Here is a 12,175-nt window from a genome sequence, read left to right on the forward strand (position 1 = left end):
AAAACTACAGGAAACGTTTGACCTCTGTAATAGCAAACAAAGGCTACTGTACCAAATATTAACATTCATTTTCTCAGGTGTTCAAATACTTATTAGCAGCTGTATCACACAAATAAATTGTTAAAAAATCATGCATTGTGATTTCTGGATTTTTCTTTTTAGTTTATCTCTCTCACAGTGGACATGCACCTACGATGAAAATTTCAGACCCCTCCATGATTTCTAAGTGGGAGAAATAGCAAAATAGCAGGGTGTTCAAATACTTATTTTCTTCACTGTATATAGCCCTTAATCACAAAAGAGCGTCAAAGGGTTTAACAAGCAGGCAACAGTAGATGATAGACGATAGACGTCATCCCTTGATCTGAGTCTGAAATAATGGCCTCGCATACAAGTAGGGCTGTCATATATCAACCTAAATATATCAGGAGTGTTTGGTCCATATAGCCCAAGCCTTCATAGCAGTAAATCTATATACTTAAATAAACATCAGCAGTTTTTTTGTGTTCCTTGAGTGGAGCGATGCCTTTTAAAACATAGCAACTACACATTGCACACCGTATATACATTGTGTCTTTTGACAGAGAGAGATCACCATGTGGCTTCTTGAGGCTTGTTCATGGTTTCTGCCAGCTCGCTGTTTGTTTTGTACTTAATAAAATACTTCAACTATCGTTCCTTTTGCCAATTTGCCGTTGTTGACAACGGTGCTTAATACTCTCGAAAGTCTGGGCATAGCTCGACGTTTCACTTTAAATGATGTCTGTGTCTGATCTTGCCGGTTTTGGATTGGGGTCACATTTACGGTGTTTTTTGCAGTTCAGTGTGGGAATGTTCTCGTACTGCTGACATTAGGATTAGTAATAAGACAAATTGCCGAAACACTGAAGGGAATGAGTCTGAGTCTTATTTATGTACAGAATTTATTATCTGCACTGGGAATTTCATATTTAATCCTCCAAGTATATTTTTCATGTCACAGTCTGCAGACATTGAACCACGACTGCTTGAAAGTCAGTGAGATTTAAAAAATGACATTAATTATTACATATCAACCAAAGGACCAGACGTTATAACTTTCCCATTTTTCTTTTCAATTTGGGGTGGCACGGCGGTCGAGTGGTTAGCGCGCAGATCTCACAGCTAGGAGACCAGGGTTCAATTCCACCCTCGGCCATCTCTGTGTGGAGTTTGCATGTTCTCCCCGTGCATGCGTGGGTTTTCTCCGGGTACTCTGGTTTCCTCCCACATTCCAAAAACATGCTAGGTTAATTAGCGACTCCAAATTGTCCATAGGTATGAATGTGAGTGTGAATGGTTGTTTGTCTATATGTGCCCTGTGATTGGCTGGCGACCAGTCTGTCTTTCGCCCAAAGACAGCTGTGATAGGCTCCAGCACCCCCGCGACCCTCGTGAGGAAAAAGCGGTAGAAAATGAATGAATGAATGATTCTTCTACATTGCAATATTCTTTTTCGTTACAGCAACTCATACAAGATGGCAGGTAGAAGGTATAGTAAAATGCTTCATTTTTGTCCATCTGCAATCTCTATGGAATTGAATTGCCCTCTGCAGGGATGCACACCACAGCTGTGTACCATAATGGCACTGGCGCCATTAATGGCATTCATTCATTCACTTTCTACAACTTATCCTCACGAGGGTTGCAGGCTAGCATGTTTTTGGAATGTGGGAGGAAACCGGAGTACCCGGAGAAAACCCACGCATGCACGGGGAGAACATGCAAACTCCACACAGAGATGGCCGAGGGTGGAGTCGAAATCAAAATCCGGTCTCCTAACTGTGTGGCCTGAACGCTAACCACTCGGGTACTGTGCAGCTAAATAGTGATTTTTTACGATATACAAATTCATGAGGTTGCTTGTATAGTAAAGACCCAGCTGTGTATGTCGCCTATGTCGTCGTCAACTTCTGTGGGCGTAATACTGGTTACACAGACTCAACGCTATGGCGACTATTTAATACCATGCACACAATGAAAAATGGCTACACTTAAAAGTTGGCATTAGTTACTTCGAATGACCATGTTCAAGTGAATTAAGGGAGTGAAGAACGTGCTCATCATTCATGTTTAGTTTTCATCTGGCAGTGGGTGGTGGCTTTAGAAGTGAATGTTGATTTGGGCATCGTCTCCTCAGCAGTGCTAATGCTGATATAATGAACTACACTGAAAGGGTGATGAACAACCACATGTGTCCGGTGAGTGATGAGGTGCCAGTGAAACGCAGAACGTTTTCTTGACTCGAAAAAAGCAACTTAAGAGCAACGATTGACTGATGACGCCTGCAAAGCGTCTGCTTATTGAATTGTGAAATGAATGGTAGGTGTAAATGTTATCACACTAGGTGACAATTGATCGCTGGCAGATCAAATTCAGCATGGCGTTGACTCGTAGTACATTTATAGGTGCAGGCAATGTGGCTGTCAGGCGTACCGAGGGACATATCAATCTGGTGTAATGCTCTAATTCATCCTCTGATTTTTCTGTATTGTCATGGCGATGGCATCTCCGTGTGGAGTTTGCATGTTCTCCCCGTGCATGAGTAGGTTTTCTCCGGGGACTGACAAATCTTAAGACCAGTTGACAAATAGCTCAAATTTACCTTTTGCATATTTGGATTTTGGTCAAGTGGTTAGCGTGAAGACCTCACAGCTAGGAGACCCGAGTTCAATCACACCCTCGGCCATAATTAGCGACTCCAAATTGTCCATAGGTAGTCCATAGGGAGTGTGACAAAAACCAATAGGCTGTCAAGTGGTTAGCGCGCAGATCTCACAGCAAGGAGACAAGGGTTCAATTCCACCCTCGGCCATCTCTGTGTGGAGTTTGCATGTTCTCCCTGTGCATGCGTGGGTTTTCTCCGGGTACTCCGGTTTCCTCCCACATTCCAAAAACATGCTAGGTTAATTAGCGACTCCAAATTGTCCATAGGTATGAATGTGAGTGTGAATGGTTGTTTGTCTATATGTGCCCTGTGATTGGCTGGCGACTAGTCCATGGTGTGGTAAGCGGTAGAAAATGACTGAATATTTGGATCTTAATGAGGTTTTAAGTAGAGGTACAATATGCAAAAGCCAAAAACAAATAGGCTGTTCATCAGCTGATCAAAACTTTAACACCATCGCATCAAAATTGCAAACAAAATCTCCAATCCAGAACAAAAGAAAAACCTCAGTAGGACTCAGTAATGAGTAGCACAACCAATATTCTCGTTAACCACTTCAAAAATTGGTTTAGGCATGCTTGATGAGAGTATTCCCAGGATGCTATTGGGAACATTGCTCCAAGTGGTGAAGATGGCTTCGGCACATTCATACCTATGTGGCTCAATGAATATCCTACAAGTATGAACAACCACAACGATAATGATTATGTAATCCTTTTCAGATCTACATTAAGCTTTATCATCAAAACATATGAAACTGAGATGCTATTGGTGGATACATAGTCAGCTAAGCAACCACAAGTCATAGAGCTGAGAACATTTCTGTGTTGTGTGATTGCATGCCTGTGATTGAGCAAGTAAGATCATAATTAACAATACAAACTCAGTGTGAAAGTCCAAAATGACAAGACAGTGTGGGGGTGGACAAAATTACCTCTTGAATGTGACTTTTGTTTGCACACACTCGCACGAGTGTGTGTGTGTGTGTGTGTGTGTAACCCCACCTGGGTGTGCGAGCTTTCACAAGCCAGCCACTTTTCCATCAGTCCAGAAAAAAATTACACGCGCCTCAAATAAGATATTATTTTCAAGTCTGTTATTCTGTGTTGCTTAGTGACAAATGGAAAACAAATCAGAAATGCAATGTGCCAATAGGTTCCATGCGAGGAGCTGATCTTGATCATTTAACAATAAATGTAACTTATAGTCCTCTGCAGTTACAGTTGATGCAACGTTACATGTCACAATTACAAAAACAATTCAACCACATTAAATAATATAAACAATCTATTTTACTATTCAGTGACAACATTTCCAAAGTTCGATCTGGGTAGAAAAGTTCTACAATTCCTGCATCTCACTATAGAAAAAAATAATGTCTAGAAAAAGCAAGGTAGCTCATTTAAAACCCAGACAATATTTGGAACCGCTATGATAAACCACGGCTTCATGCCAGCTAAATTGACAGCCTGTGCTCTGTTGGGAACAGTTTGATGGGCAGTCACACCTATTTTTCCTTTTTTGCTGCTGAGTAATGCAAGCGGATGGAGACATAGCCTTGAGCAAACCATGTCTCACAGAGACAGCTGACAAATCCTAGTCTCTCTTCCCTCGCTCCGATAAATCACAAGGGTGAGAATGGTGATGATAGTGTGCAAGTCTTGTTTTGCTGGGCTGCTGCCAGAGAGACAAATACAAGTACCATCCAGAGAGTGGCTGTGCCACTTTCCTGTGACACCTCTTCTTTACCATCATGAGAATAGGACTCAAATATAACATTACTGATGATTCCTTCCTTTTTGGCATAACTATCTTTATTCATCCAGCCATGTTCTATATGTCGCTTATCCTTACTAGTGTTCAGGATTTACATGCTGTGCCCCACCCCGCTTTTACTCATGTTTTAAATGTGTATTAACGAATGAATGTTGTATTTTAATGTATATTTTACTCTGTTTACTTGCTTTTATTCAACTGTATTTTGAAAAGCGCTATACAAATAAAATGTATTATTATTATTATTATTATAAGGTTGCAGGTATGCTGGAGCCTATCCCAGCTGTCTTCGGGCGAGAGGCGGTGTACACCCTCGACTGGTGGCCAGCCAATCACAGGGCACATATAGACAAACAACCATTCCCACTCACATTCATACCCATGGACAATTTGGAGTCGCCAATTAACCTAGCATGTTTTTGGAATGTGGGAAGTACAAAATGAACATACGAAACCAGATATAAAAAAAAAAAAAAAAAAAACAATTCTTTCCTGATTGGCTTTTATAACATACTATTGTTTACGTTCAATAGTGCAAAAACTACTTTTGGTGCTCATTCAAATCCAAACCAATTAACCTAGCATGTTTTTGGAATGTGGGAGGAAACCGGAGTACCCGGAGAAAACCCACGCATGCACGGGGAGAACACGCAAACTCCACACAGAGATGGCCGAGGGTGTGATTGAACTCGGGTCTCCTAGCTGTGAGGTCTTCACGCTAACCACTGGACCAAAATCCAAATATGCAAAAGGCAAATTTGAGCTACAGTAAAGTCTCGTTATATCGATATCGGTTAAAACGAATTACTACTTATTACGATACTCTTTTCATTTCCCGGCAAATTTCTAGTCTTTTATGATATAATTAGCTCCGTTAGTACGATACACGGTTATTATGATAATCCGGTTACTAGGATGCCCTTTTCATCTCCCGCCAGCCAATTTGGTCTTTATTTTTCACACTTCCACCACCAGAGCGCAGCACACACAGTGGAAAACACCCGTCCCTCGCGCCTACCCCTCCGGGTGGCAACACCTTCCCTATCGATAGTTCCGGGTAACCGGTAATCACTACAGCGTAAGTTTATTTTTATTTACTGTAGTACAAAATTTATTGTAGTACAAAAGCATGCTAGATACGCAATCCATGAACTTAAGGAGAAAATTACATGCCATATCAAAGATCCGCCCACTTTTAATGCAGTTCGGCGCAGGATCGGATATATGGATAGTCCGGTTATATCGGTATTTTTTCCGACTCCCGAGAATATCGATATAACGAGACTTTACTGTATTTTTCAACTGGTCTTAAGATTTGTCAGGTGTGTATAACGTGTAATTTACTTTGTGGAAAAGATTTCCATATTATCGGGGGTGTGTACGCTTCATATAGATGGACTGTTCAAGTCAGATTTCAGGGACTTTTGCAAAATGAGAACATGTTTTCAATTTTGGGAAACAGTTTCAGATGACAGGACGACTGCCAGAGACAACAACTTGACAAGCCAATCATCATTCAACAAATTGGCAAGACAACATTTTTTTTTTTTTTTTTGGACAGGGAGATGTCATTCTTTGCTCCATAAACTAAGGCCTTTAGAGAAGACGTACACTTATGGCCAAATGAGCGTGTGTTTTTTTTTTGCCTGCTTCTGTCTCAGTGCACAGCTGGTCAGAAAGCACTTCAGCAAGTGTGGAGATGACTGCATTGTTCAAAGTGGGAGATTGTCATCTGCTCTGAGAACCTAATGAAGGCAACGCAGACTCTATGGATGATTTGATTGATAGCAAACCTTTACAGTTAACCTTCACAGTCTTGACATCAGAAAAAGTTTTGAAACAACTATACTATTAGGCGGCACGACGGTCAAGTGGTTAGCGTGCAGACCTCACAGCTAGGAGACCAGGGTTCAATTCCACCCTCGGCCATCTCTGTGTGGAGTTTGCATGCGTGGGTTTTCTCCGGGTACTCCGGTTTCCTCCCACATTCCAAAAACATGCTAGGTTAATTGGCCACTCCAAATTGTCCATAGGTATGAATGTGAGTGTGAATGGTTGTTTGTCTATATGATTGGCTGATTGGCTGGCCACCAGTCCAGGGTGTACCCCGCCTCTCGCCCGAAGACAGCTGGTATGGGCTCCAGCACCCCCGCGACCCTCGTGCGGAAAAAGCGGTAGAAAATAAATGAATGAATTATGTATAGTAGAGTAGATGGAATGGTACAGTAGACCCGAGTTCAATTCCACCCTGTGTGGAGTTTGCATGTTCTCCCCGTGTACTCCAATTTCCTCCCACATTCCAAAAACATGCTAGGTTAATTGGCAACTCCAAATTGTCCATAGTTATAAATGTGAGTGTGAATGGTTGTTTGTCTATATGTGCCCTGTGATTGGCTGGCGACCAGTCCACGGTGTACCCCGCTTCTTGCCTGAAGACAGCTGGGATAGGCTCCCTCGTGAGGATAAGCGGTAAAAAAGCCATGGAATGAAACCCTATACTATTATTCTAAGATTCCAATAATAGATTTTGTAATAAAATATGGATTTACTTACTGCAAGAAAGACTGGAAAGATACTGCCAACTGCGTGGCAGTATGGAAAAATTTGTCCCACAAAGTTTGTCGAGTTTTCCAGGAAAACTTCCGAAGGCGACGATCCGGTGTAGATACCACTTGCTCTACCTTCTCCAGACCTGGAAAAGTGACGGAAAATTTCAGAGGTGTCTCAAGCCTAACAAATGACAGCACACACCGCCGCCGATGACCTTGTTGAAACGCTGATCTATCACAACAACTCAAAATCACCATGAGGTCCCCCAAAGGTGCATATATTGGTCCCCTTTTTTCATCCGCCATGGTAGACTTCAGTCCCACTCCTTTGACAACCAGTTCCGCATACACACCAAAACTATTACTACCATCACTCACTCCACACCAGCTACTTTCCTGGACAAGATAATAAGCCTAAAACACATTTTGTCGTTTATCTTTTGATGTAGCGTCAAGTCTAATCTAATGTCAAAGCTGTTGAGCAACCGACTCTCTCATTCAGTTCCATGACTAAGCTGAAGATATTATATTCGATAAATCACACGGATGAGACCTTTTAGTGTTTAGAGCTCTTGCAGACATCTATGAAACTGATGTTTGGTAGTAAGATCCATTAATCACAAGTAAGTGTGCGGGTCAAATCAGAACATTATGGCCTGTAGCATGTCATCTGCAAAAGAGGGTCATCAATTGGGCAGCACACAACCCCCCCCCCCCCCCCCCCACCTTTTGAAGCTCAGATGTCAGTCAGTCTGATGAATGGTCAGGCTTTGCGGTCAGATGAAAAGAAAGAAGCACATTTGGCGCCTCAACAGGTTTCAGGCTTGGAGCGGTAGCTGCATTCTTGGATGTCTCCACGTCTTCCTCTGCTGATGTCTCAATCTGTCCTTATCCGCCTCTTGCTTTCGCTCCATCCATCTCCATTTCCTTTTCCCCAGTGGGCTCGTGAAATGGAGCTGATAATGTTTCCCTGATGTTCTTGCCCCAAATGTTGCACGCTGTCTGGAAGCAATGACCCAATTTTTCATTACACTTCTCCACATAGGTGCTGGGTTAATGTGGTTTACTTTGTTTTAGAGGAATTCTATACTCAAATCTCTGCGTCAAGAATGTATGGGCTTTTAATGTCATTTAAAGGTCATTTTCTTTTTGAAATTAATTTAGAAGTATATGAAAGGAGTGTATTATCAGAGGCAATGGGAGGAATAAAGCATCCAGAGCAGCGGTCTCAAACATGCGGCCCGCGGGCCAAATGTGGCTATGTGGCCAAATGTGATATGGATGCTGTATGGTATCATGTACCCAGAAAAAATTATTACGTTTGATTAATGTTCATGTTAAAGGTTAAATAACTGTTAATAGTTATCCTCCCTATCCGTGTGGAAGGGGTAAGTTTTTGGCTATTTAAGTTGAAAGGAAATAACTTGAAGGCTACCGTTTAGGTCGCTAGCTCTCTAGTTTGCGAGTTAGCATGTGTCTCGAGACCCCGCAGTTGCGCAATATGTTGTAAATAAAAAGAGTATAAATGTGACTATAGTCGTGTTTTGTCATGTCTACAGGGCTCTAATAATGCTTTGTTCATTTTAATCTGAAAAAATAATTTGTCTACCCACCAACTATATGTGCTTTCTTAAGTTTTTATTATTTGCCGTTTTATTATTATTATATTTATTTATTACTGATTGATTGATTTTCTTTATTCTTGATTTGTTTATTTATTTTTCATCTTATTTTGTGTAGAAAGTAAGATATTTGAGAACAGTGGAATGTTTTATCAGAGCTTTTCTTGTAGAAAATTGGAACCAAAGCGAAGTTTAAAAAAAATTTTTGTTTTTAATAAATGCGTTTTTTTTTTTTTTTTGAAAACCTGATGCTGCCCAGTCTCACCCAGACCCGAGCTCCAGTGGTCCCCAAGTAAATTGAGTTTGAGACCCCTGATCCAGAGGGTTGTACAGCAGGACACTATCATTGGATCCCTCCTATCTTTTTCTGTTGTGTGCTTCTCCGCTAATGGAGGTTCAGCCTTGAAGACAGATACAATCTCTGGCAATTAGCACTGAGTCATGCTGTGATCTTGTCTAAAAGTTGTGCCACTCGTTATTTCTGTTGGCGCCTGGAGACAAAGTGACAGACTAAGTGAGAGACAAATAGCAGGATATCCAAAACAGAGAGGAAAACACACAAAAAGTCCACGGGTCACACAGAAATGCTTCTTATTGATCATGCTGTGATTGACGCATGATTATTCTATAGGGGTCAAGGATTCCCAAACTATGGTACACCCTCCAGGAGAAAGGATGGCTGTTTGTAATGGTAGCTTTCTGAATGCTGGCCAGTAAGAACTGACAAAGGACTTCTCACAAAGATGCTCCATAGGGAATAGACTAGGGGGGGTCACAAGATCTTGCAAGAGCAAAACATGACAATATTTCTTATTTAAAGACAAGCAGGGTCGCCACAAACCAGACCAATCAATCTGTGAATGATAAAACACTTAATATTGAAATACTGAGTGGTTCGCACGTAGGCCACACAGTCAAGAAATCGGGAAGACTTGGGTTAGATTCTCTGCTTGGCATCTGTGTTTGGAGTTTGCATGCTCTCCCTCGTGCATGCATGGGTTTTCCGAGTACTCCGGTTTCCTCCCACATTCCAAAAACATGCTAGGTTAATTGGCGACTCCAAATTGTCCATAGGTATGAATGTGAGTGTGAATGGTTGTTTGTCTATATGTGCCCTGTGATTGGCTGGCCACCAGTCCAGGGTGTAGGTGCAGCTGGGATAGGCTCCAGCACACCCCCGACCCTGTTGACGATAAGCGGCATAGAAAACGGATGGATGGATATTGAAGTAGCAGTGTGTGACGCAGGAATGCACTATAAACTATAAACTTAAAAATATATACACACACTATAAACCTTGCAATCCAACCTTTGTCAGTGTTCCCAGCATCACTCGCTTGGAGTTCAACAGCTGCTGCCATGTTCATGTCCAAGCAGAAGCTGCAGCAATTGTATTTTACTATGCTATGCTATGCTATTGTATATATGCTTTGCTATTATAAGAGCATATTAACATAAAAATTAGCAACTACAACTGCCGTCATTGTGATAGAAAATGTGACGACAGATCTGCCAACTTTATCTGCTCATTTACAAAACTCCCACAGCCTTCAATTGTAGGCATCAGCGCCTGAATTATCAGCGCTAGGAGATAAGCTATCAACTACTGCCTGATGTGAGAACAGAAGCAGCAGCTAATGAGGAGGTAGTTATTACACCATCGCCCACTCTTATTTCCACGTCATCCACTGCCACAGTATCTTTTTAGGAGCCATCTGTAACATTGGGTTTCATCCTGTGTCTGGATAGTCAAGTGACTGCTTTTTTTGGACTTTACAGTGCATATTACTGGAAAACAGGATCATTTGTCAGTATTGTTTATAGTTGCCATCATTTCTCCTCTTGTAGCAGTGAATATTTGCTGGGATTTGCAGCACACCCACTCAAAGTGCACCAAACTTATTTTTTTTATGGACAGCATGTTCAATGTGCTTTTGGAGACTCTTCTTAATGCCAAGTGACGTCTGTGATTAGGTTTGTGTTAACCCCACGTGGGAGCTGCTCAGAGAAGATTTTGGGCCAGATATGACAATGACAGGAAGACGCTGTAGAGCAGTGGTCTCAAACTCGCGGCCCGCGGGCCAAATGTGGCCCGCAGGACACTAGTTTGAGGCCCCCGCCTTGATATGAAAGTTTAATGTTAGTGCGGCCCGCGCAAGTTTGATATGGATGCTGTATGGTATCATGTACCCAGAAAAAAATATTACGTTTGATTAATGTTCATGTTAAAGGTTAAATAACTGTTAATAGTTATCCTCCCTATCCGTGTGGAAGTGGTACGTTTTTGGCTATTTAAGTTTAAAGGAAATAACTTGAAGGCTACCGTTTAGGTCGCTAGCTCTCTAGTTTGTGAGTTAGCATGTGTCTCAAGACCCTGCAGTTGCGCAATATGTTGTAAATAAAAAGAGTATAAATGTGACTATAGTCGTGTTTTGTCATGTCTACAGGGCTCTAATAATGCTTTGTTCATTTTAATCTGAAAAAAATCATTTGTCTACCCACTAACTATATGTGGTTTCTTAAGTTTTTATTATTATTATTATATTTATTTATTTATTACTGATTGATTGATTTTCTTTATTCTTGATTTGTTTATTTATTTTTCATCTTATTTTGTGTAGAAAAATAAAAATTAAGATATTTGAGAACAGTGGAATGTTTTATCAGAGCTTTTATTGTAGAAAATCGGAACCAAAGCACTGAAAAAGTTTGTATACTTTTCTGTTTTTAATAAATGTGTTTGTTTTTTTTTTGAAAACCTGATGCGGCCCAGCCTTGCCCAGACCCTAGCTCCAGTGGCCCCCAGGTAAATTGAGTTTGCGACCCCTGCTTTAAACAATCAGAAATATATATTTTTTAATTATTCATTCATTCATGTCCGCAGGGGTGCTGGAGCCTATCCCAGCTGTTTTCGGGCAAGAGGTGGACTACACCCTGGACTGGTGGCCAGCCAATCATAGGGCACATATAGACAAACAACCATTCACACTCACATTCATACCTATGGACAACTTGTCGGCAATTAACCTAGCATGTTTTCGGAATGTGGGAGAAAACCCACGCATGGAAAATGCGTGAACATGCAAACTCCACACAGAGATGGCCGAGGGTGGAATGTCCCACTACGCCTTTGCAGATCTCACTTCGACTTAGTATTACATTACTACATTAGTATTACTATAAACAGTCAGAGGTGCGAGCCTCACCAGGGTCTGTGGATGAGACTGCTGCTGAGTGATGGACGGTTCTCACCAGCCTTTTCCCAGAGGTCTGGTGCTGCGGTCTGTCTGGTTTGGCAGCCGTGTGCCGGACACCACAAAAATGTGCACACCCCGGCATAACTCCCATTAATCTTCTTTGTTAGAGACTAAAATGGTGTATGTGGTTTTTACACTCTGGGTTTGTGAGATTGGCTTTGTCATGATTGGGTTAATGGGCAGGCTCTCGTCCAGATATTTAAATCATTCCTTCTACGGATGTCCCGATCAGGTTTATTTGTTTATTTGATTTTGAGTATCGTCCGATACTGAGTCCCCATTCAA

This window comes from Doryrhamphus excisus, linkage group LG15 (assembly GCF_037039965.1).
Source record: "Doryrhamphus excisus strain RoL-2023G ecotype Guam linkage group LG15, RoL_Dexc_Guam_v1.1, whole genome shotgun sequence".
In the NCBI taxonomy this organism is placed as follows: domain Eukaryota; kingdom Metazoa; phylum Chordata; class Actinopteri; order Syngnathiformes; family Syngnathidae; genus Doryrhamphus; species Doryrhamphus excisus.